This window comes from Crinia signifera, chromosome 6 (genome assembly GCF_055691185.1).
Source record: "Crinia signifera chromosome 6, ASM5569118v1, whole genome shotgun sequence".
Taxonomy (NCBI): domain Eukaryota; kingdom Metazoa; phylum Chordata; class Amphibia; order Anura; family Myobatrachidae; genus Crinia; species Crinia signifera.
Genome location: NC_139222.1, coordinates 269,679,829 through 269,695,827, shown reverse-complemented (window position 1 = coordinate 269,695,827; position 15,999 = coordinate 269,679,829). Strand labels below are relative to the sequence as shown.

The 15,999-nt window shown below is 47.9% G+C and overlaps 1 protein-coding gene across 4 annotated transcripts in view; it reads right to left on the bottom strand.

Annotated features, from left to right (window-relative positions):
• The window catches only part of CRTAC1 (cartilage acidic protein 1), a 527,150-nt gene that overhangs the window by 455,737 nt on the left and 55,414 nt on the right, over window positions 1-15,999 (bottom strand). The window contains exon 1 of one of the 4 annotated variants that reach the window (XM_083149577.1): window positions 10,157-10,272. The exons of the other annotated variants lie outside the window; for them this stretch is intronic. The gene's annotated coding sequence lies outside the window, so the exon portion shown is untranslated. Of the gene's footprint in view, window positions 1-10,156; window positions 10,273-15,999 lie in introns of those variants that run through there. 4 annotated transcript variants of the gene reach the window in all.

Genomic DNA, 15,999 nt, shown 5'->3' with positions numbered 1-15,999 from the left:
GGGGTAAAAAGAAAAAAAAACGCAATTCCACAATTTTGCGCTGGTTACGGTTTTTTTGGAGTTCATAGTTCGTTTAAAATGATGGGTTATCTTTATTCTATGGGTCGGTATGATTCCGGTGATACCAAACTTATATAGTTTTCGTTACGTTTTACGACTAAAAAAAAAAATAGAAAATGTTACGGTTTTTCGAATTTGCGTCGCGTCGCCATGTTCTGCGGCTTATAACTTTTTTATTTTTCCACCTACGGACCTGGGTGAGGGCTCATTTTTTGCGGGCTGAAGTGTACTTTTTAATTAATACCATTATGTGATATGGGCGACTTTCTGATCTCTTTTAGCTATTTTTTTTTGGGTAGACGATGCGACCAAAAAACGTAGTTTTGGCGTTGGGGATTATTTTCCGTTTACGCCTTTAACCGTGCGGGATAACTAATGTTATATTTTAATAGATCGGACTTTTAGGAACGCGGCGATACCAAATATGTTTATTTTATTTATTTTTTATTTATTTTTATTTAGGAAATGGGGAAAGGGGGGTGATTTGAACTTTTAATATTTTATTTTTTTTTTTTTATTTTTAAACTTTATTTTTTTTTTTTTTTACTTTTACTACAAGGCCCCCTAGTGTACTTGACCACTAGGGGGCGCGATCGCCTGTACTAGGTTCAGCCATAGAGCTCTATGGCTGAACATAGTGATTTTCAGCACTTTCTATTACATCCTGCCTCAGGCAGGATGTAATAGGAATACTGACACGGACAGCACAGGGGTCTACATTAGACCCCTGGCTACCATGGCAACCGATCGGCACCCTCCGATCGCGCTGCGGGGGGCCCCGATCGGCGCCGGAGGGGGGCGCCCCCCCTCCGATCAGCTATTTAAGCACTGCGGGCGCTTTGCCCGCGGTGCTTAAAGGGTTAAACGGCCACGATCGGCGAACTCGCCGCTCGTGGCCGTGAGAGCAGGGACCTGGCTGTAATATACAGCCATTACCTGCTCTCTATCAAGCCAGCTCACTCCGTGAGCTGGCTTGATTCCCCCTCAACGGACATATGACGTATATATACGTCATATGTCGTGAAGGGGTTAACGATCAATCAACATCACAGATTCATCGGCAATTAAGTCATTTATAAGAAATCCCATGAAAGGCTGCTGATGGGGCCATTAGACTGAGTTTTTCTGTCGACAGAAGCTTCATACCCCATTAAATAGTTGGACAGGTTATTGAATTCGTGTCCACAGGCAAGAGGCATTTGTAAGTGGCCATGACCTTTTGACCTTCAACGAAGAAGATAAAGAAGGTGCTTCTTAGAACAGCGACATTATATCTCCAAGGATCTTAAATTGCTAAAGAAAGACATTATTTGTGCTTAAGTTATATACAGACAGAAAGACACACAACCCTACGTCAGTCATTCATAATCCAAAACCTATGATCCCATACCACGAGCCGTTGGACGCGTCATATACGTGGCTCATGATAAGCGCTACCAGGGACGGACACCCCGAAATGAAATTAGTTTAGATCTTCTGTTTGAAAAGTGTTTAAACGTAAGGTTGATACCTAGATCCATTTCTATGTGTTGGTGGAAGAGTCAGAGAGAAGACCTTTAAATGCAGCATTTTAGCCATTTATCTGACATGAACCCTACGGACTAATATACTAATCATCATGGACGAATGCCTCCTATAACTACTGGAAAGAGTTTCTGTGACAGGTGCATTAAACTTCAAAAGTGATAAAATGTAGCGTGATAAACAGCCAGCCAATCAGCAACCTACCTGCCATGTCACAGACTGTGTTTGAAAAATGTCAGACAGGGACTGATTGGTTGGTGGTTTATCACTATCCATTGTATCACTTTTGAAGCTTAGTGCATCTGGCCCTCTGTCTGGTTGCTAAAGTAACATACTGTGAGCCGAGGCGTTCACACGGGTAGGGGAAGGGGGTGTGGATCAGTTGGTCACCAGCAAGTTGTTAGACAGTCATTAGGTCGACATGCATTTAGGTCGACATGTGTCTAGGTCGACATGGGTTAGGTCGACAGGGCCATAAGGTCAACAGTGGGAGGGGGGCTGGGGCAGGCGGATGCGTTTGCGTTTTTTTGGGCGTCCACATAAAAACACTGGGCGTTCCTGTAGGAATGCAGGCGGGTCGATGCCTGCTCTGGGTGAGAGGCTGACATCACAGAACAGCAACACATGATGACGGCCATCTCTGGTCGGCGACCATAGAATGATTTCTCTCCACTTCGGCCAGCATGTGAGGGGATGGGTTCTCATACACATGCTGCATGCTAGCGAGGGGATGATGGCGGCGGGAGTCCGGAGGGAGTCCAGAGGGGCGGCGGGAGACAGGAGGGGCGGCGGGAGTCCGGAGGGAGTCCAAAGGGGCGGCGGGAGACCGGAGGGGCGGTGGGAGTCCGGAGGGGCGGCGGGAGTCTGGAGGGGTGGTGGAGTCTGGAGGGGCAACAGAGGGGCGGCGGGAGTCCGGAGGGGCGGCGGAAGTCCGGAGGGGTGGTGGGAGTCCGGAGGGGCGGCAGAGGGGCAGCGGGAGTCCGGAGGGGCGGCGGGAGTCCGGAAGGGTGGTGGGAGTCGGGAGGGGCAGCAGAGGGGCGGCGGGAGTCCGGCGGGGCTTTGAGGATATGTGTACGAGTATATTTATTATATTATGCATCTATGTTTTATTTCACTATTGGTATTCTTGTAGTAGAACTACAACTACAAGTACCACCGGGCCCTTTAATGTTGCATGCTGCGATTTACGGTTCTCCAAGTCCCTACATAAGGGTGAGGCATGCTGGGACTTGTAGTTCCACAACAAAACCCAATAGATTATTAAACTTATTTTACACAATAATATCAGCCAGTGGCCGAAGCTTACTGGAGCCGGTATTTGAGCAGGACGTCTCCCTAATTACAATAGTTTTGCTTTTTGTAATGATAACATACCAGTAGCGGTCAGAGGGTATATGTTCTCTGTGTGATAACTGTACTGTCCCTGCTTAAATTGTTACCTACCTGGATTCCGCAGCGACCAGTGGCGCCGCTAATGGCTGCCTAGATGCTGCGCAGCTCGGCGGGCATGTGCCACCCGCCTGTAATGTCTTAATGTAATGTATGTAATGTCTCCCCCCCCCCCACACTTCATCCCTGCTTGATGCTGCACTGTATATCCACAAAAAATTCCTAGTGTGCGCAAGCAATCATGGACAATAAAGTTGATTCTATTCTATATTATTCTAACAGGATGCACTGTCTTCAGCCTGATAAAGTAGGAAACGGCTCCTTCTCCTCAATGCATCCCCCGATCTGTAAGCTGAAACCGCATTTCCCAGGAGTAGGGTAACTTGGATTAATAGGAGACTCTCAGCTTCGTACTGGTCCATGGGGGCGCAGATACAGGGGGCAGATATAAAGTGCGCACCACTCAGCCTCTCTTGATTGGACGACTACTCCCTGCTAGTCCACAGAATCAGAATCATCTTTATTGGCCAGGTATACTTGCGTATGCTTGGAACTTTTTGTGGTAACACAGGGTAACACTGTCAGACTGTTCCCCGGATTAAAAGGTCTTCGGTATTCATATAAACAACAATAAGTTGACACTAATAGGTTGACATTGACAAAAGGTCAACGTGAACAAGCTAGGCATAGACAAAATGTTGACACAAGCAAAATGCCCAGTGCCAATCGGAGATGGTAAAGTATGAAAAAGTACCCCCCCCCCCCCAAAAAAAGAAGAAAAAAAATCATCAACCTTTTCATGTGTCAACCATTGCCATGTCCACTGTGTTGACTTATTATTAATGTTGACCTTGTGTATGTTGACCGTTTTGTCAAAGACGACCTTGTGCATGTCTAATCCATCTGGTGCAGGTTGGAATTCTGGTGTCAACCTATTGACTGTCTAGCTAGAGACTGTTGACCAATTATCCGGATCCCATGGCAGAACTGGCTGGGTAACACTTTAAACATGAATCCCCACTCTGGTTCACAGAGTGGAGGTGTCCTGGGTACAGTTGCTCCGGTGTGCAGGTCCCAGTGTTTCTTTCTGGGGAAGGAGCAGCTTACTTGGGGACCAGCATTGTATTACTGTAAGTGTTCCCGATGACCTGTGATGTGACAAATGGGGGGCGGGGCCACTGGCACTTGAAAACAGCAGCAGTCTGCAGAGTCCAGGGTGCTGAAGGGGCGCTACTGCCACGCTACTGGATGCAGGATCTCGTTCTATGCACCCTGCAAACCATGAGCGTGGGCAGTGGAGTGGGTGATGGTGCACCCACCCGCCTCCGCACTCATCCATTTATAGTTACGGCACTGTGAACTACAGCTGGGTTAGATCCTGAAGGCAAATGATGGGGTTCAGTATGTCAGGCCCTTTTTGGAGCCAATGTCCCTGCATCTGACCAGTGTTACATAGCTGAGAATAGGTGTTCCACGTTATTGTGATACAGATGGATCCGCTCTCTGCCATTCTGCCTGTGCGCCAGATTACACTAGCTAGTGAACGCTGCCCAGGGGACGGGGATGCGTCCCCGTCTGCCGAGAATGGGGCGTGTGAGTATCTCGCGCACGCGTCCAATTCTGGTGTTTGGCGTGGGGCTGCAATGGCGATAGTCAAGCCGGGAGCCGCTTTCATGAGAGCGGCTCCATCTGTACCAAGGAATTTTGGGGTAGATTTATTACCTGCCGATCAGGGGAATATGCGCTATCCCCGTGCGTTACGGCAGGGGATATCGCTTCCACTGATCTATGACACCCGCTGAGCGGGTGTCTAGCGTGCGGCGGTGTGGGGCAGGAGGCATAGCGCAGGGACGATATTTCGTACTGCGCGCCTGCCTCCTGCCTAATTTATGAACGGTCGACTTCTACAGCTGCAGGCGGCGATGCCCTATCCCCACAGCAGGGACAGCGCTGTCCCTGCTGCTGGCTCTGAGCTGCGCTGGGGATCTCACGAGTAGCAAGATCCCGCGCATGTGCAGTCAGCCGGCCGGGGGGGGGGGGCGCGGCGCATCAGTATTAACTGATGCGCTGTCTCCAGGAGGGACATCGCCGGAGGGGGCAGTTAGCGCTCCCCCGCTTCAGCGGACAAGATGTTAATACATCTTATCGGTCTCCCCTCCTGCTTCGCCTCGCTAATGAGGTGAAGCAGGAAGTGTTATAGTGGCGCGTGCAGAGAGAATTATATTTGGGTGGGGTTTTACTTCAAAGTGAGATCTATAGTGCAGTGTAAAAATAAAGCAGTCAGTATTTACCCTGCACAGAAACAAAATAACTCACCCAAATCTAATTCTCTCTGCACTTGTTGCATCTGCCCCCTGCGGTGCACATGGTTTTGTCCATCTAAGAAGGAATTTGTCAGAAAGAGTGAACCAAAATAATCCCCTATGGGTGAAATTTAATAGGATGAGAGATTCAGAAAGTGAGAGATTTGGTAAGAAATCTCCATTATATTTTTAAAAGCAGCAATCATTTACACTGCAAAATCAATATTATCTCTTATATATTTGGCTACATCTGTCACTCAATTCTGGGAGTGTGTCTATAAAGCTGGGCGGGGTCACACATGAAACTCGTCTCTACCCCCCGCCCAGTGTTACGCACACAGTCCACAGATAACACACAAATGTGGATGAAAAATATGAGAGGGCTTGACAAACCCTGAGCCCGGCCTCCGCGGCTATTTCTACACACAGGAGCCGGCACTTCAGCCCCAGCAGCCCGGTCCCCGCCCACCGCAACCCAACACAGTGGCCCGCCCACCCTCGCTCAGAGCCGCAGCATCCGGCCACCTCCCCGCACTTGGCCCCAGAAGCCTGGCTCGCACAGTGTCCTCTCTGACGGAATGTGTGCATACTTAGTTCATACAAGGGTCAGGGGGACACGCACGCAGGTCCCGTCACATCACCGCTGGAGGCGTGCCCTTGCACCGATTATTGGGCGTGCCTCCAGGTAACATCCTCACCCCCATATGCTCCCGCCGCTGTGCACCGCGCTGCAGTCTGGGGAACACCCGTTTACTTATTTTGCTCACTTGCCCCCACCCTCCTGCACCGCTACAATACTGCCCGGGGGACATGCACCGACCTGCCTATCATCACTGCATGGAGCCGTCCCTTCTAACCTATGAGGGGCGTGGCTCCAGATAGCGGCAACACCCCCCAAACGCTAATGTGCGTCTGGACCTGCGTGCGTGTTCCAATCCCCGGGCAGGAAAGTACAGTATGGGGTGCTTCACCTATAGTTCCGCTGGAAAGAGGCTCTCCCTGTCGGGCACATTCCTCCACTTCAGTGCTACTACTGCAATAGTCAAACACAGAAGGGACAAAACGGGAGGCACACAAAGCAGCGCTGCCATCTGTCTTGCTGGACTGCGTACTGGGACAGCAGCTACAAGAGCCACAGGTGGGTGCTAAAATATGGAGCCCCTTTCTGTTCTCACCCTGGACCTACTACAGTGGCAAAACTCTAGTGACCATGCAACCAATCCTCCCCAACCCACCCGCACCTCCAAACCCACCTGCACCTCCCACACCAGCACCGCAACTGTCCATCACTAAGCCTGTGCACCCCTGCACCTAACCACCACAGAGCACCCACACAAGGCACACGATGTCTCTAACCCACGACAACCCCACGTCCATCCCTCAAACCCCACCGCCACCATCGCTCCCAACCATCCCGCAAACAACTTCCCCACACCCACCCCTACACCACATACACCACACACATGCGGATCCCCTGCCCCTGAAGCTCCACCATCCGCACCACACCCACCCACACCACCACCAACAAACACCCTCCCTCACCTATATAAAAACAACACCTACAACTCCCACACTCGTCGTACTCAGGCACCCACCTACACCACTCCTGCACGCACACCTCCTCAACCACCACTACCCCTGCACCCAGCCAAGGGCAACACTACATGCACACATCCCCCCACCTGCAGTAAAATAGAAATAATATTTGGCGGCGCCCCCCCGATGTCCATCGCGCGATTTTTTTATCGCATCGCATGCCATGCACCCAAATGGGTGCTTACAATGTTAAATGCAGCCCCACGCCACCCCCCCACTATAAACGTGAACCTGAAGCGTGGTGAGCGCAGCGAGCCCCGCGGATACCTGTGAAGGGCTTCGCTTCGGGCGCGGTGGCTCGCTGCGTTCGCCACACTTTCTATTCTCAACTCCGACGTGGATAGTGGGGGTATGAAAAGGTCGGAGGACGCGTACTGCCGCCCCTCGCGGGCTCGCTGCGCTCGCCACGCTCCGGGTTCACGTTTATAGTGGGGGAGTGGCGTGGGGGGGCATTTCACATTGTAAGCACCCATTAGGGTGCTTATACAATGTTTAATCGCATCGCATTGTATGGCATTGTACAATATCGCGCAATATCGCATCGCATGCCTTATGGTATGCGATGCGATGGGCGCCGCCAAAATACACAAGTACCTAATATTTCACGCAATAAATGCGTTCACATGTTAAGGGGGCGAAGCCCCATACGACGGTGTGAAGAGCGCGATGAATCACCTGGTATTTCCTATATAAGGTAAACATTACAGGTCATTATGATGAATAAAAAAGTTTGCTTGCCAATTTTCAAGTCACTTGGCACTCAAAGGGTTAACCGGTAGCGTTCCTCTCAGAACCATCTAAAGCTGTAATCACTTACTGAATCAGCATTGCCGTGTGTACAGCGCCATCCTGATATACAAATCCTGATCTATCACCCATAAAGCCAGGGTTTACTTAATATTTAGCATTTTATAAATTACAATCTGTTTAATTTCCTGCTGCCACAAAAATGATATCGGTGCCCCTTTCTCGTGAACGGAACGGAGCGTCTTTGCCAACCGCTGGACCTGAGCTAACTCATTAGCATCTATCAGTGTTTAATTGTGGATTTCTTTGTTATTTAATTATGACTGTTGCATTGTTCCCAGATAATACACAGCTGCCCACGCGGCACTACCAGTGGTGACGCTCAGATGCCAATATAATTATTTTACGATAACAGAATTCTTTTTCAAAGGGACTATTTTATCCTGGAGACGTATCACAGCTATAAAGCCTGCAGCAAGTCTTATATGACACAGGAAGCTGCAGTCATGCCGATCCTGCACATGATCTGTATATGTTATAATTATATTTGATCCCTCCTGTAGCGTTAATTTTTAATGATCTCCAGAGAGACGAGAAACGCCTTATTGTCACCACAGCTGCCAGTGTGGGGGAATCGGGATAATGCTGCCAGTGTAAGGCAATAGGTGGTGGTGCATGTATGCATCCACATAGTATCAGCATGACTGACAGGCAATGTCTAAGTCAACAGGTCGACACAAGCAAAAGTTTTTACAAAACATTTTGGACTTTTTCATACTCCAATTGGACGTGGTACACTAATTTGGGGTCTACGTGCTCAGGTTTCGACATTCACATGTGTTGACCTATTTTATGTTGACCTTTTTGCTGTCGACCTAGACATTGTCCGTGAGCGACACCTCAAAACATTCAGACGAGGGGTCTGATTCTGAGCCGAACATAGCCGTGGACGCCCTTTTGCAGCAGGAGTTTCTGATGTACAGTACATCCATGCAGGGACTAAGACGCCCACACACACAGCCTCTATTGACAGTGCGTTACCGACTGATGCCGCATCATCATATGATTGGGTGTGATGTAGGGATCAGCGAGTTCAGATTAGGGGATTCCGGACACCCCGGTCACCCACAATCCGAACTCGCTCTCTGAGCCGGTTTGGGATTTCCCACCCAGGCTCGGAGTGCAGGTGTCAGGATCTCGTGAGATTCGACAGCGGAGCATGACATCAGGATCTCACAAGATCCGGAACCCTATATAAATGCAACGCCATTTCCTCACTACAGCTTAGGAGCGAAAGTGTGCTGTGCTTGCTGTGCTCTGCTGTGCTGTCCAGTGATACTGCTGCTATTAATGTCCAGTCCAATCCAGTCAGGGCCGGTGCTAGGGTGTTCGGCGCCCCCCTGCAAACTATAAATTTGCGCCCTCCCATATTGTATTTGGGGTTACAATAAGTCAGCGTGTGACAGACGCTGAGAATAAAAGGTGTATAATGCCCGTAGTAGTAGGGCCTCTTATACACATAGGCCCTTATTCTGCTTCACTCGCAAAGGCAAATTCCTTCTCAAATGGACAAAACCATGTGCACTGCAGATGGGGCAGATGTAACATATGCAGAGAGAATTAGATTTGGGTGGGGTTTTTCTTCAAAGTGAGATTTATATTGCAGTGTAAAAATAAAGCAGTCAGTATTTTCCCTGCACAGAAACAAAATAACCCACCCAAATCTAGATCTCTCTGCACATGTTACATATGCCCCCCTGCAGTGCACACGGTATTGTCCATTACAGAGTGAATGTGCCTTTGTGAGTGAACCAGAATAACCCCCATAATGTGCCCGATAGCAGAGCTGTAACTAGAAATTTTAGAAATTTTTGTGCCCTGTGCCAAAAAAGGAATTGGTGTCCGACCTACCCCACTACACATTAATACGCCATTCCTTCCCAACCCCAGCACACAAATATGCCATTGCTCTGCCCCACCCCAGCGCACATTATTATGACGTTCCTTTGCTCCACCCCAGCACACATTAATACACCATTCCTCCGCCCCAGCCCAGTGCACATTAATACGCCATTCCTCCACCACACTGTAAAATAATACACCACTCCTCCGCCACACCCCACATTAATTCGCCATTCCTCCACCCCAGCACATATTAATGTGCCATTTCTCCGCCCCACCAAAAAATAATACATTATTCCCCCACCCACATTAATTCGCCATTCCTCCACTTCAGCACACATTAATACGCCATCCCTCCGCCCCAGCACACATTAATATGCCATTCCTTCGCCCCTCCCCAGCGCACATTAATCCGCCATTCTTCTCAAGCACACATTAATACATCATTCCTTCCCCGCTCCCAGCACACATTGCTCAGGTACAGTATAAAGAATTCCCCAGGCACATATTGATCAGATAAATTGTCCTCCTCCTCCACCCTCCCCTCACCCACAAGAAACATTGTTTAGGTACATTTTGTCTTCCCCTAGCACACATTACTTCTCCCAAACCCTTTTATAATTAGTAGAATTTACCAGAAACTTCTGTGTGGCTGTCAGTGGAGAAGGCTGCTTATCTTCATCTCCTGTGTCCTGGCCGTCCTGGGCTCCTCCGGTGCACAGTCACATGTGCAGCAGCGTGTGACTGACTTCCTGCTTCTAGCAGGAAGCAAAGTACAGACTGAGATTGCAGAGAGCAGCCGCAGAGCATTGTGACTGGTCTGATGCTCCCACTGAACGGAGGTTAATGGGGCGGTGCTGTTTGCAGCGCGGAGGAGCAGTGTGTGTGTGGGCTCTGCGCAGGAGATCATGTTGCTGCTGCTGCCTGTCAGATAGTGTGACAGGAGCGGCAGCAGCAGCCGCCGACAGCAGCACACAGACAGCGGGGGATGCAGAGCAAGTGAGTGCGCCTCTCTCGGCTGGCGCCTCCCTGCTTTGCATCCTCTGCTGAGCGGGTAGCGCCGGCCCTGAATCCAGTCATACTGCCTTTAAAGTCCAGTGATATTGCTGCAGTTCTAGTCCAGTGACAGTGCTGTATCCAGTCGAGTGATCCTGCTGCCTTTAATGTCCAGTCCAGTGATCCTGCTGTATATAAGTCCACTCCAGAGATACTGCCTCTAAAGTCAATTGATACTGCTGGAGTTTCTGTCCAGTAATATACTGTATATAAGTCCAGTTCAGAGGTACTGCCATTAAAGTCCAGTGGTACTGCCGTTAAAGTCAAGTGGTACTGCCATCAAGTCCAGTGGGACTGCAGTTAAAGTCCAGTCCAGTGATACTACTGCCATTAAATGTCCAGTCCGTCCATTAATCCTGCCGTATATAAGTCCACTGACTTTACAGTCCAGTGATACTGCCGTTAAAGTCCAGTGATACTGCCGTTAAAGTCCAGTGATACTGCCGTTAAAGTCCAGTGATACTGCCGTTAAAGTCCAGTGATACTGCCGTTAAAGTCCAGTGATACTGCTGCTGTTAATGTCCAGTACAGTGTTACTGCCTTTAAAGTCCAGTGATGCTGCCATTAAAGTTTAATGTTACTGCTGTTAAAGTCCAGTCCAGTGATACTGCTGCATACATCCAGTCCAGTGATCCTGCTGTATAAGTCCACTCCAGAGATACTGCCTTTAAAGTTCAGTGATACAGTGCAGTTCCAGTCCAGTGATAGTGCTATATATATATATATATATATACAGTATATATATATATATATATATATATATATGTTCAGTCCAGTGGTACTGCCGTTAAAGCCCATTGGTGCAGCTGTTAAAGTCCATTGGTATTGCCATTAAAGTCCAGTGATACAACTGTATAATTCCAGTCCAGTGATTCAGCAGTTTAATTCCAGTCCACTGATACTGCTATAAAAGTCCAGTGATACTGCTTCATAAGTCCAGTCCAGTGATACTGCTGCTGCATAAGTCCAGGCCAGTGATACTGCTGCATAAATTCAGTCCAGTAGTACTGCCATTATAGTCCAGTGATACCAGTAGTGCATGCAGGGGGGGTTCTGAGTACCCATAAACTCCCCTGGAGTCTAAGGGCCCCAGGCTGAAAGCTGAGGGTACCCTCTTTCCATGGGTACAAGAATTTTGAAAATCGGCCCTTGGGAACCGGAGATATCTGACTTCAAAGCAGTGGTCCCCATCCAAGCCTGTTAATTGCTCTTCCAAGTCAGATATTTCAGGTTCAGTCTGACTTAAAGTTTTTCTGAGGGTATATTCCAAAAGGTGGGACTCTCCCCCTTTGATGGACACTAGTAGCTTGTCTCTACTGTTCCCAGAACCAGAGATATCAGCCTTCCAGCAGCCTGTTACTGCCCCAGCTCCACACACCTGGTATGTAGTTTTATATACTCGTTGTCAGATTGCTCTGCCTCCTGAACTCTGATCCCCTAGTCCCCAATAACATTTGGTAGGTGGGATTCTCTAGATTTTAATTCCATTAAAATCTAAGAAATCTATTTCCGGGAACTGGAGATATCTGCAGTCAAGCAAGCTGTCCTCCCACCAGAAACTTATGAATAATAAGCCCACTCCACTATACACCCCTCCTCTGCGTATTAAACATCCTCTATCACCCTGGAAGTTATGTATCAGGGCCCCTTCATTCAGCCCAATGCCCCCTTCTCCCACCATCTGTGCAGTAAAGGGGTAATTAGTGGAAATAACTGATCCAGGCCCTACATGCTGAGTGGTTGATATAATACCCCCTACCACCCGTGGGACATCAAAGCTTTCCCCACCCCTATCGCTGGAGGATCGGTAGGGGCCACAATACAGTGCTATGCCCAGGGGTCTACACTGCTGTTTACGCCCCTGTATGTATGTATGTGTATATATATATATATATATATATATATATATATATATAGTGGTAGCGGCGGCACTCGAATAAATGACACAAACTGCCAGGGGTATCCCAACGTTTCAAGCCCTTCCGGGCCCTTTATCTTCTGTACCTTGATAAAGGGCCCGGAAGGGCTTGAAACGTTGGGATACCCCTGGCAGTTTGTGTAATTTTTTAGAGTGCCGCCGCTACCACTATATATTGCAAGCTTTATTGTTTGATTACCTGGAGGGCACCGGCTTATTCATCTTTGTTCCCTGACTCACTATTGGAGTGCCACACCGATCCAAAGCACGGTATATATATATATATATATATATATATATATTGTTTTTTTTTATTGTTATTATTATTTATATACATTTGGTCTATCTATAATACTTTAACTGACCCGGCATATACTGGGTCACATAAGTGTCCATCTCCGTGCTTTGCTCCGCCCGTCTGGAAACACCCTCCTGAAAATCCTGCGTTTGCCCCTGGATACTGCTGTTAAAGTCGAGTGGTACTGCTGTTAAAGTCTATTGGTACTGCCATTAAAGTCCAGTGGTACTGGGTTTTAATGGTACAGGGCGTTATCTCTTTCTGTCTGGGCAATAGCTAACTACTCTCAGGGGGATATGTGCTAAGCCTTGTAAAGTGATAAAATTGAGAGTGATAAACAACGAGCCAATCAGCTCCTACCTGTCATTTTTCAAACAGCCTGTGACAGGGTAGTTAGGAACTGATTGGCTTGTGGTTTTATCACTCTCCCTTTTATCAAATTTCAAACTTAGTACATCTGGCCCTTTGCAGATGAGCGATCATCTCTGAATCAGACTATTAATCATTGAATTAGACCACGTTACTTATTGGTAACACTGTGATTGACAACTAGAGTTTAATCTCAGTCTTCTCCCTTTGATTACTGTAATAAAATGCGGCTCGTACCAGACAGACTAAATCCATCTGTACATAACCCGTCTGTGAACCCGTTACTTCGGAATCAATCCGTGGTCACCATAATGCAATTAGTGGACTTTCCATGCCGGTAAAAGTATCTGCCCCAAGCCGCCTTCCACTGACTGGAATAATGCAGGTAAATGGAACGGCAAATGCGAACTTCCCAACAGACTGCTCCATGATTCTCATTAAACCCCCTCCTTCAGTTCCACTATAATTATACCATGGCTTACGCGTTGTTCTCTGTGTGATGTTACCATAACAAGCAATATAATGAAAATCTGGAAGCCCATTGAGATGCTCAGGGACCATGCGTGATTGTGAAATATTTAGTTACATATATACAGTAAGAAGCTCATTAGAGGACATTACCCAGCTCACAGTTCATTACTAATATGCTTTTATCTTCATCAAATAAAGCCCTAATCTAGTCCCAGGGTCCTCCTGTCAATCTTACTCATGTGTAATAATCTATTACCCCTGGGCACGCAGATTCGGGATAAGATATAATAAGTATCCAATGCTTTACTCAGGAAATTTGCAATTTACGCTTATTGGATACTTTATCAATACTTTTCTATGTTGAACATTAGACGACTCTACTGTTTAAGGGGCCTATTTATCAAGGTTATTGGCTCCTTACATACTGAAGTTTCCACGTGAGTTAAGTATCTCTGCAACCCAAGGTTGGAGCTATATGCAAAATAAAGCGATCCCCATTATTCACAATGGCGGCTGTGGTCAGTAATATACTGCGCTTTGAAGACATTAGTTTTTTTGTCCCTATGTTGGCATTATTGCTGTTGAGGGACCTTTAGATCCTTCCTCGTCAACCTGCATGATCCTTTCAGCCAGGGCTGCCATCAAGGGGGAGACTAGGGGTACTTAAGTCACGGGCTACAATTCTGGAAAGGATCCGGGACTCAATGGCATCATTATGGTTAGTACTGCACTGCCAGAGATGTGGATAGCACTAGCGCATTACGAATGCAGCGGTGGCACTAGCCGCCAGCCAATGGGAGCTTGCTGACTATCAGCCAATCAGGAGCCAGGGCTTGCATTGTGCAATCAAGAGCCAGTGCTATATACTTAATGCTGGTGCCTCTATCCACGTCTGGCTAGGAAGACGCACAGAGGAGCTGTGACCCAGCTCTCCCTGACAGCCGAGGAGGGGGAGCTGCTAGGTAGCTGATGACATGTCAGTTTGTGTGCCACTTACACTGTAGTACCGTGCCTTTGCCCTATGGGGGCCTTGCCCATTTAGTCAGTCCCCCACAATTTGTGATGGCAGCTCTGCTCTCCGCCCAAATGGCTGTGCATATGCAGTGGCAGGCAGTAAAGTGATAGTGACAGCTACCCCTTACTGCAAACTTCTGCACCAGGATAGGCTTCTATTGTAGACACAGTTTCGGGAATGCAATAAGAAATAAGACCTTTCAGTTGGGCAGTAACTAAGGATATGCCAGTGGCTCTGCAGCCCACGGTGCAAGGTACCTTTGGCTTACAAGGTGTCCAGATCAGCACCCAGGAGCCCAAAAAGTACACAGGCTTTCTGCTTCCTGGTTCCAACCCTCTTATTGTGATGTCACAAGTGCAGAAAGGAGCCATGGATCGGGGCAGCGGGGGAGACCAGAGAGAGCATTAATGGACTGCTACAGTACTTCTTTTTGTTGTAGTCTGGTGACTCTGGTCACACCCACTAAGGGAAAGGCCACGTCCACAATTATGTGACCACACTATGTTCGGATGCCCCCATCCCAATTCCAACACTACCAATGTTGATGGGGATGGTAGGCATTAGTAATAATTTTGAATTTGCAATACATTTTATCATATTCTTAACTTTTATTGAGGTTTATTTATTAAGATGGGAGTTCTATGGAAGATGGGAAGTTGCCTATAGCAACCAATCAGAAGAATGTACTCTTTATTTAGCACCTTATAGAAGATAATAGATAGAATCTAAACAAACCAAAACCTGGTCCAAATATCCTAAGGAGATCTGAACGAGCTCTTGTTCAGATCTTAAAGTAGTGCAGAATTTGGATTTTAAATCTGAATTTCAAGTTTCGGATTGCAAAAATTACTCTTTAGTGTTTTTATTGATTTTTTAAAAAATATATAAATTTTTTAAGCATACAGGCCTACTCTCCCGAAACTGCAGAAAACCGGACAGCACTCTGACCACCTGGAAAGAATGTACAGTATGTCTCCAGGAATTGCCCAGCCTAGTGCACACATCCCACTCCCCCCTGCCCCCCTTCTTCATCCACCTAATTGCTATACAAAAGTGGGTGGGTAATGATGTGATTGGTGACAGCCTTCTTCCTGGTGGCATATAGTAAGCCCCCCCCCCCCCCCCCCCCCAAAAAAAAAAAATATCCCAGGATATTTTGCTGAGACGTGCATCGACCCGGGTTTTTTGCTAGTAGAAACGCGTCTAGCTAAATATCCCGGGTCGAGTGACCCAGAACTCCTACCCGGGCAGTTACCTTGGTTAGACCCAGATTGCTTCCTCTGCACATGTGCAGAGGGACTACCGGAATTCCAGGCACCGGCATACATCGCAAAGAGCATCTCGTGTCGGG